The 20675-nt window shown below is 37.7% G+C and overlaps 1 protein-coding gene, 1 long non-coding RNA gene and 1 other non-coding gene across 3 annotated transcripts in view; 2 read left to right on the forward strand and 1 right to left on the reverse strand.

The window, feature by feature from the left end:
• Nucleotides 1-20675, reverse strand: part of LOC132907269 (uncharacterized) — a 241955-nt gene that overhangs the window by 158566 nt on the left and 62714 nt on the right. The window lies entirely within an intron of this gene.
• The window catches only part of LOC132907266 (large ribosomal subunit protein eL32), a 258415-nt gene that overhangs the window by 138979 nt on the left and 98761 nt on the right, over nt 1-20675 (forward strand). The window lies entirely within an intron of this gene.
• Trnav-cac (transfer RNA valine (anticodon CAC)) lies at nt 4813-4885 on the forward strand. Its single transcript has one exon. It is a non-coding gene; the product is annotated as a tRNA-Val (tRNA).

Below are 20675 nucleotides of genomic sequence, written 5' to 3' on the forward strand. Positions count from 1 at the left end.
CCAGTTTATGCCACGATAGAAGACATTTCACGTGTTACGACAACCTGTTACTCGAACGGCGTGTTCGAGACAAGGAAATGTTCACGGGGTTCCCCTTTCTACGTAAAAATTGGGTTGGTTACGAGACGAACGACTGTCTCGGCTCGCGGCTTTCCTACGTTTCGGCGTGATCGCTGGGCCAGACAATCGGACGATGCAATGTGCAATAGCGTGTACGGTACGGTGCAACGTGCCGCGGCTAACGACCGGCCAGATCGTTGCTCCAACCAGGAAATGAAATGAACCGGCGTGGAATTGCACGGTTTCTCGCGATCGTGGCTCGCGGAAAGTGTGTCAGCCCTTAAATGGGAAAAGCACAATGCGGCAAGCAACGACTACGGGGCTCATTAACGTCGGACCGACAACTGACTCGAGAACGATGAACGTCGATTAACAAGCCACTCGAACGAGAATTTTATCGGCATCGATCTACCTATGGAACGTCGATCTAGCGTGGAACGTTTCGACTTTTCATATATCGTTCTGTTTTCTGTGACAGGTGAATTTTACATCAATTACGGAAATATTAATCATTAACCGTGGACGAAACTGAAATTGCGGTTTACTTAATTAACTACTTCGTTAACTTGGACCGATCATGTTATCGAAAGAATGCGGTTTTTGTATTGCATTTCTTACGATATAAAACAAGATATAGAACAAAATATAGAAGATACAAACAAGACATAGAATCGCCCGTGGCTAGAAAGTTGAAGGCGAGCATAAATAGATGTATCTGATGAGGATTTCAAGCTAATTATACTGTTTAGCGACTTTTCCCAATTATGATTACTCGACTGCAGTCTCCGTTTACGAAGCTACAACTTTTTTAATTTAATGTCTTTCTTTGAAACTCGATAGATGGATGTGTTCTTACAGTGGAGTAAGAGCGTAAGAATTCTTTAAAGTTGTACAAATTTCGCACGCCGGTGAAACTTGTAAATTTATTACAAATATATTTATACTTTCTACGAAACGGAGCTGCACGCTTCGGCTTGTATCGTACGAACGGATGAACGTTGTCCTCTTAGAAAATTTCAACGAATCGTGCCAAATATTTTCCATCTATAGTCTTAAATCCATCATCGATCAAATGGACACCGGCTTGTTCGAAATGCAGATAAACAAAATTAAACACTACGCTTTTACTTTACATTTATCTTGCGAATATGTCGATATTACTCACTCAAAAAAAAAAGAAAAAGAAACTGGTGATTAAGGAATCACGCGTCGTTTTAATCGCGCGTAGATTTTTTGTCGATCGAAACAGCCTCGGCATCGCGAAGATGAAAACAACGAAAGAAAATACATTTTCGTTTTGCGATCTCGAGACGAGAGCGAATTACGCGTTCTAGGCGGAATCGCGAGAGTTGCAGCAGCGGTGCACTTTCTCCGTAGTAAAAGTAAAAGTTTCGCCGAGCGACCATGTTGAGACACGGTGCACAAGCAGCGCATTTAACCAACCAACGGAATCGTAGCTTTCTATTATTGCAAGATCGTCAACCTTACTCGCGCAGCTTTTCATTTCACGCAGATCTCTCTCGATTATGCTAAAATCGACATCGTTTTGCAAGGCTGACATTATCCGTACCAGTCTGAAACCAGCTTGTCTTATTCTACTTGGTCATTTCTCGTTGTAACGAGTTTAGAGTAGTTTAGTTTATTTTAGTTTAGAGTAGACTGCATTTGAAACAAAATAATCGGATTATTTAAAAAAGACATCTTTTGTGTTGGTTAATTTTTTCTAACAAAATAAGAGATAACTTCAGTTTGACCAGTTTTATCGTAGAAATCAGATATGTATGAAAAATTAATCGAAATTAAGATTCTGTTATTGCATTGGTGTATTAATTGGAATATTATTCGTGATATCTACTTGATTCTACAAATGTATTACGGTTATTTCAATTACATATTTTCAGCGCGGATTCCAAGCAGTCAATTGAAACTGATGTTTCTCTTCGTTATATATGCAACGAAATATTTGCATATATTATTTTCATGAAATCTTGCCGTAGATTCGTGTATTATTGCATACATTTCTTTCCTATCGTAGCTTTGTTCATTATCGTACACGAATGGAATTCTCATCGTCGGACAAGTATCGTTACGAATGAAAATGAATTAATATGAAGATAAGGGTATCATTTTGAATGATCCTCAGGTGTGAAAATTATTTTTTACATTTAATACACCTAATTCCTTTATCGATTCTAGGAAAGATTGTTTGCAGAGCTCGTTGCGAAACGTGCACATTATTGAAAACAAATAGCCGAAGCGAACTTCCCAAAATAATTTCTCAAATAATCTCTGATACTATTATGTCAATCGTATTAATAATAGAAATGTATATAATAAGGAAAATGTGTGGAAGACGCGTTATTTATAAGTCAAAATTACCTGTTGTTGCATTTAATAATTTAATCGTTAATCGAGAGAATCGATCTTGACGTATAATATTAAAAAATTTCCGCAATTCTTACATACGAACTTCTGTAGCAAAATTCTCAAAAGATCGAATCTGTTGTTTCGTTTAAGAGAAGTGAACTAAAATAAAAAAAAAATCATTTAGAACGCGTTCCTCGAATAAAGCTGTCGAAAGCATTTAAACACGAACCAACGTTGTTCTATTTCTATAACAAAATCAGTAAAACAATTTAGCTGTTTCAAATCGTTACTTTCCATCTTCGTTCTAAAATAAAATTTCCCTAAATCCACCCTGTATCAACAATTCAAGCTACTAGCATGATTCGTACTGGCATATTCACGGGTCGACAATCGCCTCCACATTTTCGCGTTTCGCTCGACAAAGACGACGCGACGCGTACAGTAGCTTACAAAAGTATTGAAACGCTCGTAGAAACCTTTTGCGAATATATTACGCGCGCCATACGGAACACTTCGAGACGCGGTAAGTGGCGAAATACTTTCGCGAGCTGCTGTAGCTTTTATTCAATCAGTGAGAGAAATTCCACTCTAAAGTGGGTTCCTTGTTGAATGGAACAAAAGCGTGGAAAGGTGAGAAAGAAAGGACGCGAGAAGAGGTCGATCCATTACCTGAAATCGCGGAGTTTCAGGCGCAACGTTCGGAAAATGCAAAGAGCGTTCGAGGGGAAATCGGTTTCACGTGGTTGAAACGTAAAAGGATCTGTGACGTGTAGTATAATGGCACGAGAATGCGATTTTCGCGTACATCACGTTGATTCTAAACGTCGAGGAGGACGATCGATCAATATTCCAAAGAGAAACAGCGACCAAGAGTTCTCAGAAACGAGCTCGGTACGGACAAAGGAGCACGCGTTGGACCTGGTAGCGCAGGTCAGTTCTATTTATGTATACGAATTCTTGCGTTTTCCGTGAAACTGCGTCCGCAGGATCTACCAAATCCCTCCCTCTCGCGAAACCATCGCAGAAAGTTTTACGATCGTTATGCGCAGGTATAGTCACAACGTTTCATTTTCTTCGATCAATTTGTAATTTTATCGAATTCTCGTTCTTTAGCCTGTTTCTTGAGATTGTGAAAAAGAATTTCAAAGATTCGTTCGATATTAGTTTCGCCGTTGTTTCTTCATTCACCGAGATCCTACAATTTCTACCATCTATTTCTACAATTGTACGATATTCGAAGTTTATGATCGTGCTCTTTTATTTCATTGTTTGCAAATCTGTATTATTGACTGTTTGACATTCGTTATTAGAATCATTGACGTAACGTTACTACTATTAATACGACTGTAAAGTCATATTAGTTAAAGAATGGTTAAAACGGTACTAAAAATATTTGCGGGATCAGCGAGTGCAAGAAAATTTCTAATATTTTATTACGTTTATCCATTTGCACAAAATTATCGGACATGGAATTTAAAGATTGATGAAAGTTGTATATATTGAAAATAATCAAAGAACGACTGAGAATGAGTGGAATATTTGATATCGGAAAAACTCCACGTGTTATATAAGGATTTTGGAGGTCAGTACGCAGAAACAATAAAAAAATGTTTATATACACGTTTGTCCTAGCTGACCTTGTTTACACGGTACGGCTGATTTTGTGTTTTACCAGTTGTTCGTCTGTCTTCTTCACAGAATACTACCAAAAAATGTTCGATACAAACTGGCTCTCGTAAAGAGGATATTTCGATACGACGCATAGGATATAATTAACGATATAATTAAATAATCTATAACGAAAAATGAGAAAGTGCTTGGAAATATAATAATATTGCATAGAAATTATTCAAACAATTCAAGAATAAAATCAAATTGTTTGCATCTATGTCCTCTTCTTTTATTATTATTATTTTTATTTATAACGAAAAATGAGAAAGTGCTTGTAAATATAATAATATTGCATAGAAATTATTCAAACAATTCAAGAATAAAATCAAATTGTTTGCATCTATGTCCTCTTCTTTTATTATTATTATTTTTATTTATAACGAAAAATGAGAAGGTTCTTGTAAATATAATAATATTGCATAGAAATCATTCAAACAATTCAAGAATAAAATCAAATGGTTTGCATCTATGTCCTCTTCTTTTTTGCTTTATAGCAGTACGATATATCGTACTTTACGTAAAGTATTTTAAACTATGTACTAAAAAACATTTAAGGAAGAATATTTCACTCTGTTGAATAAGCAACGTTTATATCAAAATTCTTCTTGTCTCTTTTATCTCTTAAGCTGCGACAAATATAATGTTTCAATTGTCTTTAACATATCGAGGTAAGAATTGGGGTTGTTAATCAAACAGAAGGGGGTTGTTATCAACGTTTCCGTGGTGTAGTGGTTATCACATGTGTTTCACACGCACAAGGTCCCCGGTTCGATCCCGGGCGGAAACATAATTGCACCCTTTTTTTTTTCGTTCATTGACAATCGAAAAGTTAAAACAGTCGATAATCGTGCAACTACCAAGAGGACAAAGATTTTCAAAGTAAAAGTTCGACATATGTGTCCTAGATTATTTAGTTACACCATGGAATCTTAAATTTATTTTACAAGAACACTAATAATTAAAAAATGAAGGATCAGGCATCAAGCTTCTTTCAATTTCCGATCATTGTCTCCAATTGCGATCTAAAAATTCTCAAACGAATGCAACTTGAAAATACGTCAATTCTAAGAAACTAACGAATCCACTGTGTGTACAATACCTTCGAGTTTCTCCAACTTCTGACCAATATATTCGACTCCGATGTAACAACCGTTGAATGAATGAAACTTCGAAATATGTAAAGGTTAAAAATTCGACCGATACACGCCCTGACATCGTGTCGTTTGTTTGAACGAGTAACACCGAGCGAAACATTGAGAAGAGAGAAAAAAGAAGAGCGAGAATCCGGTGGACGCTGAACACCTGTTTGAAAGATTCTTGTGGACGATGTTCCCAAAACGGCGAGATTCCATTTGCAAAATTCCACGTAGGGCATGGAGGTGATTCCCAGCGATGAGGACAGTTCTTTGTGTTACGAGCGGAGGATGCGTTCGTGGTATGGGGCCGGTGGAGTCAGGCTATGGCAAAACGGGCTGTCTCAAGGTCGGTTAGGCACAAGGGCAGCTTCAGTCTAGCCTGAACTCGACCGCGCCCTTCGAGGTCGTGCCATCTCGTTCTCACACGGCCAGTTTTCTCTTTTTTTTTTCCTCTGTCCTTTCTTTTTTTAATCTTTGTCCTTCTCGCTCTCTTCGTTCCTCTATTAATTGCCAGTTAAATGTCGTTGCTTTCTTATGTATGGACCGCAGCCTCAATTTCAATCGACGAATACGTATCTCGAGACGTGAATCTTCAACCCTTTGTTTCGCGACTGGATTTTAGCAACAGCAAGACTGGCGCAGGAAACAGAAATACGAAGCACTATGATTGTTATTACACACAGCAACGATATTTACATCTGATAAGTTTATATTTAAAAGTTTGTAAACTACCTGTTATAATCTTTCACGTTTCAAACAAATAAGTTTCGTATAATGTGTATTCGATGCAGAGAAAATAGGTTAATTTTGTTAAACTCTCTTTATGCAATGCGTTTTTATATACTACTGCAAAAATTGGCAAATATGTTACTACCTATCAGTCATCCTTTTGACAGAATGATAGACGTATCTGGGTTAAGTTTAGAGAAAATACGAATTACGTGGAAATATCAAAAGTTGATACAAACGAAGGCTGTACACTACAAATTTAAATTAACACTAGAACTACCTGCGTTTAAGACGTAGCTATCTCTACCAAAGCTAGTCAAAATGACCGATCTTTAGAAAATATGTAATAATAGAATATTATTACATTTATTGGTCTATTATTATCTTACAAAAGAAACTCCATGCTCTGAGACCATAAAAACTATATAATAACAACTTTAATAATAACAATAAGTACAATAATGAAGAATATTCAGTACCAAAATCCTTGAAAACAAGAATATTAAAAAGAGATTAAAAAATATTTCATTCGAGTTCTACAATTACAAGATATTCGCTGTTCTGAAAAATATAACATAAAATTGAACTGGTCTGTTTCTTTCCCAATTTTTATTTTTATTATGCAGTATGTAGTATGCAGTAGAATTTTGATTAACGAAAATTTCAACGACAAAGAGGAACAGCGATCCGATGGATCGAGCCCATTGCGTGAACGTTATTCGCAAACTGAAAATAGCCAGCTCTCGAAGCAATCTCGTTTTTCTTAATCGACAGAACCTTGATCCGTTCGTCGTTCCCTATCGCGTGCCGGACGATTATGAAGCGATTCGAAGCTCTTGGGGGGTATATACCCGTGGGCTTATCTGACCTGACCGACGCGACGGGCAATTAATTGAACGACAATGGTCGCCGAGCTTCTCGCACTAATTAAGTTCAACCTCTAGAATCGGTGGCGCACGATCTTCAACAAGGTCACTAGGTCATCCCTTTCACTCAGGATTTTCAAGATAAATGTTCTCCGTCTCGATCAACAATGGTGTACGATGAACGCAATGAATGTTTCTTTTTGATAACGTAAACGTATCTTCTATAGGATATATCTCCTAAATTGGTTTCAATATATCGGCGAAACATTAGACAAATGTTGTATTAGATCCGATCGATCAATTTTCTAGAGATCATCAATAAACGCAGGCTTCGCCTTTGTCAAGTTTAAAAAGGAAAAAAAGCAACTTCGACGAAAAATCGAGCGATCCTTTAATTCTATGGAACTTTATGAAATTTTATGGAATTCAGTGTACGTATATAATATCGCCTGCTTGATACCAATTAATTTAGAAACTGTTTAGAGTCACGTACATATACGTACGTAGTTATTGTTCCCAACCGTATAAACGCTTTAGAAGCTTCTGATAATCATATCACAACTTCAAAAACTCCAACTATAAAAAAGGAGACAGATTTACGGAATCAGATTATTTGACAAACGAAAACGTAAAATCTTACACGAAAGACATCGAGTCATCTGCGTTTCTCTCTCGGGTTTCGGAAGACGCGTTCGCGTACAGAATTATTATTGTCGTTTCAGGCAAGAACGGAAACTTCCTACGTAGAAGACGGTAACTGACGAGAAACAGAATGTATCGTTCCGTTTCACGAGACACAGAAAGAGAAAGAGGGACAGAGGTTGATACGGGGACTACGTGGAAAGCATCCTTAATTAAACGCAGCGGCGTTTATCGAGTTTCCCTATCTCTTGTCTCGTGACCGCGTAAATCGGCTGGTCTCAAGTACCGATCCTTTCATGGCTACCACCAAGGTCACGACCTCCACTACGTGCAGAGAGCGATGCACGCACTATTAGGCACACGCCACGCGCGTGCATGTTGCGTACGTGCAGCCTAATCTGTGGGATGCATCGACTCGCCAGGGCTGGCTCGTAGTCACCACGTGCCACCTCTGACTCTAACGGAATTGGAAAGGTACATTGACAACGAAATTTTGATCGAATAAAAATGGTTTAATACGCTAGAAATACATTAGAATTATTTTTGAATTAGGAAATCGGTGTAATTAGCGAGGCATTTAATTGAGTTTACATACAGTGGCTGATGAAAGGAACATTTACCATAAAGAAGACTTGTATAATATCCATGTCGTGTGTGAAAGATATGAAAGATCCCGGAATTTCATTAGCACTGTATCGAGACACGATCGATTAGATCGAGAAAATTTTTATCGAATCTAGGGACTTGTATAGAAATTACGAGATATTTAACGTAAACTTTAACGGAGTTAGAATTTAGAGTGGGAATTTCAACGGAATTATAAAGATTACCTTTAACTTGTGACATTTATCGATTTCGTAAAGAAAAATTTATGGTACAGATGAGCTTTACTTTCCACCAAATAATATACACTCTATCGGACGCAATATTCTCAGAAGTTTATTTACTGCAAATAATAGTAAATTTCAAGGTAAGTCCTCTTTCTACTTTCCAACTTACCAAATTAATCAATACGGATTCCGAGCGACTCGCGTATCCTACACAAAAGAGAACAATAGGGAACCTATCCGAACAACTTCATACAGCCTCCTATCAATACAAAATCATCTCTAAAAAACCGCTATACGCTCCAAGTGCAAGAACCTGCAAAGAGGAACCAGCAGAAGATTTCGGAAACTTGTTCCAAAACGAATCTCACGGAACTCTTTCAACTGGAGAAGCAAGCATCGGTCTATTGTCTGTGCTGTCGCAGACGGCGGTGCAAAAATTCCGCCCCTGGAGCGTCGCTTGGAGAGGACTTCGAGGGTGAGGCGGCCGATTCCCGGCGAGTTTCAGCCTCGAGTAAGCCTGGAACGAAGACTGTAGAAAAAAAGGGCCTGGTACAGAAGTATGGAGAGGGGCGGAAGGGCCGGGGAAGCGAAGGGGGAGACAAAGAGGCCGAGAAAGAGGGAGTCGCGTTTCTGAACGCGCGCGAGTACGTTCGCTCCGCTGCTGACGGGGTGAACGTACGACGGTAGACGCAAAAATCCCTCCAAGGTCGGTGCATCCCTATCGGTACCCCGTACGTCCGTCTGTTCGTGCCACGGTTCACCGTCTCCCGTCCCCGCCCTGTTTCTACCACCACTCCTGGCTAAACAACCGACAGTTATCCCCACCAACTGCCCCAAATCACCCACGCGACCGGGCTGACTCGATTCAGGGACGCGCGAGCTATACCTGCGCCTCCTGCAGGATCAACCGAGTGGGAAAACAATCGGACCGCAAAAGCGCGGCACTCTTTGCCAACTCCTATGTCGTTGTGAGAGTTAAGCTGCGTCCTCGCTCAAGAAACAACCAGCAGCTTTCTGTCGGTGTTCCGTGTTTCTGGTTGAAATGTTGCTGGTTGTTGTTGCTGTTGAATATTCTTCCGTGTACGTCGTCTTCGCGTTTTTATCGCCAGTAACAGAAATTGCTACTTGTTGCATGCTCTGGCTCGCAGCGGTGAAAATAAAGAAAAGTAAGAGACGTGTAAGAACACATCGCGACATCGCTAGGAACAGACGTCGTTTTAAAATGGAGACAAAGCAAAGAAATATTCCTCCGATTACGTTGCTTCAGCGTGGACGGAACGTTCGCACAAGTTGATGTTCGTTGGAAATGTCTTGAAACACGCAGCAACAACGGACGATAAAAGCTTCCTCGTTGTTACTTCGACAGATGCAGAGTTTTAGGTACTCGTTGAAACATGCAGCAACGATAGACAACAAAAGGATAGTTCTTAACGTAGATTCGTATTTAACTCAAAAAGCAAATGAAAGAAGTTTTGATGTAAGTTTGATTGACAGAGTAACTAAAATTTAAGAATTACTGTCCTAAAAAGTATAGTCGTTTTGAAATAGAAAAGTACAACGTGAACTATGTAAACCCGATACCGAGGCCTTCTCGAGTAACCTCGAAAAACAAGAAAACTTGCCCTTTTTGTATCGAAGGGGTACCATATATTTCCTGGCCTTTTTTCCGCTCAGATGGCTCGTGAAACGGCAGGTTTAACTCGCGCGTCTCTGCTTTCGTTGATCAGGGTCGCGTAGGTGATCTTACCTGATCTGGTGGGGCTGCGTCCTTTATTCGGATGCATCGACCGTTCATTTCGATATTATGCTAATAACGTTTTAAACAACGAGCCGACAGAACTCTTGGTGATTCGGACAAGATTCTTGAACGCATCGGGTTCAAGAAAGCCATTTGTGTGAAAATAGAATGTAAATATATCGTTCAATTACTGGTTTGCACGCAAGTGGTTGGCAAATGTACAGGGTGCGTTTGTAGAACGAATATAATTTCGACCGTTTCAATAACGAACTGATATTTTTATTATGTCGTAGTCCAATCTTCTCATTCTTTTTTCGAGGCGACGTTTCTTACTTGTCTTTTGTACCAAATGATGCAAACTATAATATAGTTTCGAATTAGTTCAATAACGAGCTCATATTTTTATTATTTTTCTTTTTCCATTTTTGCTCTTTAACGTTCTTCCTTTTTTGGAATTTTTTCGGATTCGTTTAACAAATCGTAAAAAGCAGTGTGAAAAAAGTTACGGAGGTAAACGAAAAGCAAGATAAATAATGAAAGTTTATGACAAACGGCTCACAATGTATCAAAATGATAGTCGGAATAGATAGAGTGCTGATTTGCGGCAGCTGGAATCCGCGTGCCCCCATATTTACCCCCACCTCCAACATGACTTTGCTACAAACGATCGTAATAACAGTATTCGAATCTTAAAATAGCTAAATAAAAGGTGTCCGCCAAGAATCTTTATAACCCTCTTTTGTAACACTCTGTATAATCTATAGACCATCGTCAAAGCCAAAATACCCAAATTTCATTTCATTTTGCTCGCCGCTCGCACCATTCACAAATCTATCAATACCGTTATTAGCTACCATTAACCACTATTAAACCATTATTACGCCAATGACGACTGCAAATTATACCGCGCGATCATGAAGACCTGTTGCCATTACACATTCAAGCAAAGGAATTACGAAGAATAAAGAAATATAACGCGTGACAAAGTAGTGATTGGTTATATACCGGACGTAGCCGTTGCAAAGTAGATGATTTTATCCCTTTAAAAGTCAAAAGACTTCACATTTGTATTCCACGTTTGTCCATAAAAAACGAAAATTTCTTCAATAGGAGAATTTCGATTTATTTAAAAAGTTCCACAGAAAAAAAAAAAAAAGGAAAAAATATTCCCAATGTTAAAAAGTTAAGACGTGTTGTAATATACCTCGTGTACCTGAGGTTAAAGAATCAAGCGTCGACCTGTGTTCGTAAATCTCGCGCGAAGGCGTGATGTGACAGCGGGACACGAAATTACTTGGCTCGAGAATTCGAAATCACCGGGAGAAATTGTCAGCCGCCTTGTGCGCGTATCTCGGCCTCCGGGGGCCGTTGGGAAACCGGCCGTTGGAAGAAGAAAACGCGTGTCGGATTTATTCCGGCGCAGTAATTTGCGGTTTCACGAACAGCACGTGGACGCGAGCTGTCGGCGGTAAATTAAAATTTCACGTGCCTCTTCGAATCTGACGGCACCCCGAGACGGAATTTTTCGAATGGAAAACGACCTATAATTCTTCCAGCGATTGCAATTAACTCGTAATTCTCACTTGCTACGTCTGTGTTGTGTAAGGGGTGTGACAATTCAATGGTACAAGTGCTTAAATATTTACTTAACGTCCACGATGATGGATGTTTTCTTTGGTTTTATCGCGTGAAAGATATATGATCGAAATAACGAGAAAAGAAATAAAGAGAAAAACAACGTGCGTTTAAAATTAGCTTTAAAGTATACGTTTAAAATACACTATCACGATCTTATCATTATTATTATTACTATTAATAATAATAATAATCTTTTGTAAGCAGATTTGATTATGAGACGGTGAATAAATTATCAGGTTGTGTTTAAAGCAGTAGAACATGCTTTCAGCCTTTATACAAATTAAACCATTAATCGTTTATCGTCGATTGATCATCTTTGTCACTTTTCAACCCCATCGATTCTTACGCGTCTACGCGGCTAACTACGAGAACCAACTTTTACTATTGAATTGTCGAATTTTCTAATTTCGAAGAAGTTTAGGATACAGTTATAAACATATTTAACATATAAAAGTTATTTTTGCTGAAGAAGTGTAAGAATAAAACTCAACTTCGACTATTGAACTCTGCCCACGTACGTTCGTGCACGTACCAACGAAATATGTCCAAGTACCAGCAGATATCGCAGATCCAAACTCAATAAATTACAAGATAGCTCGATCGATTTCTCAATCGAGAAGAACTCGAAGAAAGATTCAACTAGAAGAAGAAAATAGCGGAATGAAACGAGCGCGGGGCCCATTAAACGCACACTAGAATTCATGACTGCAATGGTTCGTAAACTCCTGCAACGCATACTACAACGTACGTAGTCGAAGAGAATGGATTTTGTCGTTCATAGGGTCGAAAGGGTTAATAAGAGCTTAAGGCGGTGCAGCGAAGATGCTTTTCGGTAAGTGACCGTCCGTCAATTCGCGAAGAATGCGTCGCTGGCTAACGAGCAACGCTCCCAACGGTTATCCAACAATAAAAATAATTTGGCGATGAATGAGGGTAGACGGTGTTTAGGAGAGTGAGGCCGACGTAAGATATTTTTATTGGACGTCTGCAGTCTGGATGCACGGCCGGCCGTTAACCCGATGCACTCATTGCTCCGTGCCAATCCATATGGAATCCTTGCTCTCGATTCCTCTTCAAGCGTCTTCCATCTTCTTCGGCTACTCTGCACGCCCTCGCGCTTTTCAACGTTTACATCCGATCTGTGTGCCTCGTTCAACTTAGATCGAGCACTGTTTGCTAATCGTCTTATGGGTTCCTTTTAAGGTATTTATTTTATATACGCGTTTGCGATAAGTTTAAAAGCCCAGATATATTATATAATATATAAAAGTATATCAAATATGCAGAAAGGAATATTTGTCATAATTTTTTAACAGACGAAACAAATTATCATGTAGGTTTAATTTCTTTAGTTCTCTTCGCAAAGATATTGGAATTGTATAAGAATCTATGGATAATTTTGCAGAAAGTGAGCATTTTAAAATTGCAAAAGTAGAAGAACTCGTAGCATGCAAAGATATAGAGTGTATCGAAAGTATAGTATTCGTTATAGTATTCAGTGGAATAAGTTTCTACTCACATTTCATCTGTTTAATTGGGTTTATAAAAAATACGAATTTGTGTAAAAATCTGTAGTTCAGTCGTCAATAACATTCTTCGCTATTATTATATATCATTGTTGCATACTACATATCTATATTATATACATACGTATATCCCAATGAAACTGTCGTTACGAAAATCGTTCGTATTCACGAGGACTGTCATCGAGAGCGTTAATCTTCAAGCTCGACGATCTTGAAACGCACTCATCGAGATTCCGTGACGAAGATGGAGGCACGCCAGCTGTTGAGAATTGGTCGTAGAGCAAAGTTCCTTGCACTCATCGACTTTCAATGCCAAAGCAACGAATGCGGTTCGGGAAAGGGTAACACACACGAAGAAGAGGAAGAAGATGACGAAGAAGAGATGCGGTTTTACGCGAGCGTTCAATGGTACTTCGCTATATGGCTGCATAACGTTTATGGTACTCGTTCGCCACTATTTCTGGAGGATCAACATCTAGATGAATCACATACGTGGCGCTTTCCTGTATTTCCATCTTCAGTACGTGTTATTTCAAAATGCTTCGACGATGGTTCGCTTTAAACGCTTCGAGAATGGAAATTTATACTTTTTTCGCCCTTCTTGCCACCCTTTTTTCAAGAAATACAAACAGACTTGCCATTTCTTTGGGCTTTTATTTTTCGCAGCCCGTTTAAAACGCGGGAATAAAAAATAATCGCGATTTATATATTGTTTTATTATTTTAAAAAAGTATTAAAATAACAGACTATTTGTAAAATCTCGAGGCACAAAATTTCATATTAGGTTGTCCGAAAGGTGTCCTTCTTTCGCAAACGTGCTTTTTACAACAGTGCACCGTCGTACAAACGTGAAACCAAGTCTGTGAATTATCGCGGCGTTTATCTCAACAGAAGAAAATGAACCGTACGTAATTCGACAAAATAATATAAAACAAAAAACATTGTGCGTCTATTTCCTCATAAAGCGAAGAAACTTTTCGGACAACCTAATACAACAACACATATAGCGCCACAAGTAGGTTTAACATTAATTCTATCCACGAAATTACAGGACTTAAATGGAAAAAGAAATGGTATGAATTACGACAAAGTATAAGGAGATCTTAAATTCAATACCCTTTACGAAGTCGTATTAAAGTTAAATTATTACTTTCGACCCCGGTCTACCCTACAGTTGTTATATAGTGTAGGTTGGTATACGCTTCTTTAATTAAAGAAGCTCCTACAGGGTAGTCTCTTTGTCAGTGTTCCCGGAACAGCTCGATTTCTTCGATCCTGTGGGCGTTATCGTTTGTCAAGTTGATTTCACAAAGAGCAAAGTTTGATTCTCCTTTATACCAAAATTATCTTGATTCGTTCGTGGAAATGGTTTACAACTTTTGCCTAACTCTGTTTTACGATGAAAAAATATTCATGAATTTAGGTAGTGATATACATAGTTAATCGATATATTTGAAGAATATTGTCGATGTAATAATTATTTAAATATCATTGAAATAAAAATTTATCTTTCCATTATACCTCTTACGTTCTATAGAAAAATTACCACTTTAATATCATTTATTTATTTATTTGTTTGTTTATTCGCTTGTTTATTTATATACTGTTTTAATTCGTGGAAGCTAGTATACAAATAAATAATTTTCTTCTTGGACACGCCCAAATTCTTTCGCTTTATGTTTTATGAAGAGGATCGAAGAGCTCGATCAAAAAATGAGTCGATCAGCATGGCGGCCTCTAAAAATATCAGAAGGCTCGAGGAGCACGTGTGAATCATCTCGATCGAATGCGAGCAGTTTGTTGTATCGAGCAAGGCCAAGGTCGTGAGAGGTTATCAATAGCTAAATTAATGTTCCCCTACGCCACGACGCCTACGTACATTGTTATAAAAAACACACTCATATCTGGAACTGTGCGTAGGACATCTAAAATAACAGCGTCGTTATACTTTTTTCCCGATCGACATCAATCCCATGCTAAATCTCCTCGTTACGAAAAAAAAAATCTCATTTAGTCGTTACGACAAAGCTTTTTGCCGTTTAGAAAATTTTTAATTTATCAAACTTCTCGATCGAATATCTCACGATGTTCCTTTTTTTCAATTTAACATCACGATTTCGTCAACGTTTTTGTTTTTCTTCTCGAGCCAATGGAACGTAAGCTTGCGCAATATTTCTGATCGTTTGTCGTACAATTTTATACGAAACGACGCGCTTCGTCTCTTTGTTATCGAACATTTACATCAAACATCTTCGACAGCACGCGACGAAAGAGTAGAGAGTCGAGAAAAGGGGTGAATTTTTTGCTTGTCGACGGGAATGTTCTATTATCTGTTCGGAACGTTTCGTCTTCACGGTTTCACGAGTTTCTTTTTAGCATCCTTGAAAAGGAGACTCTCCCCTGACCTTAAACAACGATAGGTTAACCTTGGCACGTGTTCGCGCGATTGCCATGCAGCGTGTTGCATCCCCTCGAAACCACTTGTGTATCCCCGTAACGCAGCCTTCCATCCATTAAAATGATAAATACGAAAGCGTAAGTGAATCTTCGATAAAGGTGTCACCGGACCAGAGAAATTGCTGGATCATCGAATCTCGCGAATTTCCATTTTCAAGACGATCTCGTATTCTCGACGTATGATGAAACTTTTACGGTCAATACCATTAATCACTAAGAACTATCCGATGATAGGGGTAAATATACATTCAGTGACAATAATAAGAATAGCAAACAATTCTTGTGAATAAAAACGATGTGAATTTGTAAGGACATATTGTAACGATCAACGAAAGTAATGACAATATTAATGTATTAAGAAAATCATACGCTTTGATATTTCATAATTCTTACAGAGAAAGGTTTCTATATTTTAATTCTGTAAGAATTTTGAAATATCAAAGCGTATAATTTTGTTAATGCATTAACACATTAATATTGTTATATAAGAACGACGTGAATTTGTAAGGAAATATTGTAACCATCAACGAAAGTAATAAGAATATTAATATACTAACAAAATCATGCGCTTTGATATTTCAAAATTCTTACAGAGAAAGTATTCTATATTTTAATTCTATAAAAATGTTGTAATATCAAAGAGTATGATTTTGTTAATGCATTAACACATTAATATTGTTATGTAAGAACGACGTGAATTTGTAAGGACATATTGTAACAATCAACGAGAGTAATGACAATATTAATGCATTAACAAAATCATGCGCTTTGATATTTCAAAATTCTTACAGAGAAAGTATTCTGTATTTTAATTCTATAAAAATGTTGTAATATCAAAGAGTATGATTTTGTTAATACATTAAGACATTAATATTGTTATGTAAGAACGATGTGAATTTGTAACGATCAACGAAAGTAATGACAATATTAATGTATTAACAAAATCTTTGATATTATAAAATTCTTAAAGAATTAGAATATAGAATTCTCTGTAAGAATTTTGAAATATCAAAGCGTATGATTTTCTTAATACATTAATATTCTTATTACTTTCGTTGATCGTTACAATATTTCCTTACAAATTCACATCCTGTTTATTCACAAGAATTGTTTGCTATTATTATTATTGTCACTGAATGTATATTAAGAGAATATATATACAAAGGGAGGAGTCTATATTTTAATTCTATAACTTTCCTTCCTAGTTATTTTCCCCAATATCTACGTTAAATTCAGACTGATAACGGACACCATAATAAGCTTATGGCACAATTATAATTACCAGCGTTACTCATTAGTAGCTCCCATTTCGAAGATTTCATAGTAAAATCTAGGCTATTTAATAATAGCACAAGCGTGTTTCCGTGCGGCGAGTAATATGCATCACTAATGTTAGCGACCTTATAAATACAACATGGGAATACTCTGACTATAAAATATCTAGCCATGTATATCCATCCGTATATTTATATTCTTCGAGTATGAATGACCAAACGATGGGTTTAATCATTTAACGTGTCGTAAAAGAAACATTTCGATAGACCTCGAATTAAATCGTAAATAAAGGAGATTCTACTTTTACTCGACGATGACAAATATGTATTAAGAAAAGCTGTGGAAAAATCCATTAACGTAATTAGATGCACATAAAATTAACGTTGCTTTACGCATTAATAAAATCAACATGTGGCGTGGCGAAGAGAGCCTTGAACTCGATGCTGATTCTTTCAAAAGGGGAGAGAGAGAGAGAATGGAACCAAAATAAAACAGTCGGTCAGACACGAAATAATTAGCAATATTCTAAGGTTGAAGGGGTTTGAAAAACCGGCTAATGAATTTTTTATGCGGAATCGTATATTTGCCAAGGGTAGCATCAGCAGGTATTATAAGCTCGGTATTAACGAGTTAGGGGCGCAAATTAGACGTGCCTCGTTTCGTTCGAGCTATTTACCCTCGACATTAACGGTGTGGACCTTCTAAATACAATCGGCCGTTTTATATTCTCGTTACTGGCGTCAACGAATCGATCGGTGTTCCTATAATAGAATCAAGAAGGTAAATCATTCTAGAAGTTACTAACAATACGCAAAGAATTTTCACGCTTCTTTGCTCCCAACAGTCACAGAGGAAATAACTCTTTCGGATGAATTTCTCGTATCGATCTTCGAACATTTAACAGACATAAGGCGCGTCATTCTCCTTCAAGATATACCTACATTCATATTAACCCAAATTACATGTTAACGTACGTACCTACCTATAGAAAATCAAGTAAAATTTGCAAACATTCTCTCGCAATAAAATTCTTTTTCTCAGGAACCGATATGGCTGATAAAATTTATTCTCTTCTAAAGTATACTCTTTCCCTTAACAACGCTAAAAATCTGTCATTCATAGACCAACGGAATTCATACCCAGGAATCACCTGCAAGCTGCACACCAACTCGTCGCGCTCTGAATCAACAAACTCTGCGCTCGTGACTTCGCGAGAATCTGCTTCCAATTCCATCCGGTTCTCGACCATTGCCGGTCCATCGATTCCATATAAACGTCGATCTAGCCTTATCAATCGCGTTGATTTGACGCTCTCTCGCGGAACCGTCGTCGAATCGATAGCGTTCCGCTTAATAGAACCGAGGAGGTAAATCACTTCGATGACCTCGGATGGAAGAACGCCGGTGAAACGGTCGCGGTGACCCTCGCCAGCCTCGGCTCTCACCTCGTTCGAGGACAGATCGATGCTCGAGCAGTGTCAATGTCAGTCGTAGGGCGGAGATGCGCGACGAGGCGAGAGGGGTTGCACCGGCATTGCGTCATCCTGACGTCAGGGCAACCCCTTTCGCTTTACACCACCCTCCAGCCTGTATGTTTGCCCTTGTACGAGGCGGCTTACAACCCCCCTCCTTTTCGCGTCGCCTCTGCACACGGCTGACACGAGGTATAGGCCACGTTGGCCTTTTCCAACTATGCGATCTAACCGCCGCCGCCGCCACCGCCAACGTCTGTCTCTCTGCGTCTCACAAGCGGCCCAACCTGTTGATCGACCACGAGAATAAACTGCAACCCTCATTATGGAAAATACCGGGGATCCCTTGCCATCAGTATAGCAGATAGTGCATCAGGATCGATCAATATCGAGTGATTTGGAACATCCAGGTGACAGCTTTAAACTAAAGGGGCGAGAGGATAATCGCTAGATTGCGAATTTTTATGCAAATTCGTATTTTTATGTTCTTAATTGAAAAGATTGAAATTACATGGAGATTTATCTTGTTCGGTAAATGTTAAAGACGAGTGGTATAGGAATGAACGAATGAATTGGAAATATGTAAATATATATATATGTATATGTATATACATATATGCATATGCGATGTTGCGACGAGTATTATACTTTAGATATTTTGTATATTTCGTTGGCGTACTATATACATTCTATGAATTTCTGTATCTTTAAATCTGACGTAAGTTCATAAAAATTATTCTTACTTTAATAATGTTTATATCCAGGATCGGTTACCAGGTTTCGCTTAAATAATTAATTCTTCATTTATTAATAATTTATCACCACTATTGTAGAGTTACTATCAAATATACTCGATAAAAGTACGATAAGTAAGTAAGGAAAAATCAATTGTAGCGCTATAATCCGAGTGTTTGGCTTGTGGAGAGCAAAAGTCAAAAAGTGTAACTGAAATGTTTTTCCATTATTACGTAAACATTAATACATAGATATATTTCTCAGTTAACGGTAAAACACGTGTCGCTGTTTTACGTTAGCACAGAAACGCTAGAAATAAATTAATAATTGCGTAAATCTTTATTTCTCAACGGCGTCAGTGACGTACAAAAGATTCAAAGTTATAAAACGTAGAACTCTTGGGTTAATAGTTGAGTTTAAGAAATGAATTATGTTTAAAAACAAATTTAGGAATTGCTTTTATTCAAATGGTTATATAAAAAAAATTCGGATGTATAATAAAAAGAAAAAGAAAATTATACAGGCAAATTGGTGCTTACGATTCATTCTGTTTGTTTTATAGTAAATCGGATAATTATCCGATTCGCTTATTTTCCTGCGAAACTTTTTATCGCTAGAGTAGAGAAACAAAGAAAAAAAATACATTTGCACTTGGTGCATTCATTTTAATGTTTGTTATATAATAACAAGAGATCACGAAGTTCTGCCAGTCTGTACGACACGTGGCAGAATACGTACAGTAGCGGACAAAAGATTAAGACGAAATGGAAAAAATAAATAATTGATTTACTTTCCATAAAAAATATAAATACAGTGTTCTACATTTGGTATTAACTAATTAGGCATTTGTTTATACACTTACAAAAAAAATTTCATTTTGATATTTTGCTCAGTAGCGAAGTTACAAAAAAAGGAACGAAATCTGTATAATATTTTGTCGGTCAAAAGTTTAAGACTACACAAAAAATATTAAGTTTTGGTAAAAAAATATGCACAATTTTTGTTTAAATTCAATATTTTGTCCAATATCCGTTATTTCTTATCACTTCGGTACATCTTCTTGGCATTGAATCTATTAATTTTTTACATTGATCTACCGTAATATTACTCCAAGCTGTTTCAATTGTAGAGTAAAGTTCATTCAAATTTTTCGGTTTATAACCTTGTACTGTCTTTTTTATGATGCTCCACAAGTTCTCGATTGGATTAATATCTGGTGATTGGGACGGCCACGGCAGCACGGTGATATTTTCTTCTTGAAAAAACTGTTTCACAACCCGAGCCGTGTGCTTCGGATCATTATCATTTTGAAAAATAAAATCATCACTCATATTGTTGCGTGCAAAAGGTAACATTGTGTTCTTGAGTATGTCCTTGTATTGAAAACGGTCCATAATTCCATTGATACGACATATCGGACCAGGGCCGCTTCGAGAAAAACACGCCCACACCATAACGTTGCCACCACCATGTTTAAGAGTTTTTAAAACGCACTGTGTTTTCAAACTTTCGCCAATTCGACGTCTAACGTACC

This window comes from Bombus pascuorum, chromosome 5, assembly GCF_905332965.1.
Source record: "Bombus pascuorum chromosome 5, iyBomPasc1.1, whole genome shotgun sequence".
Classification (NCBI taxonomy): Eukaryota; Metazoa; Arthropoda; class Insecta; order Hymenoptera; family Apidae; genus Bombus; species Bombus pascuorum.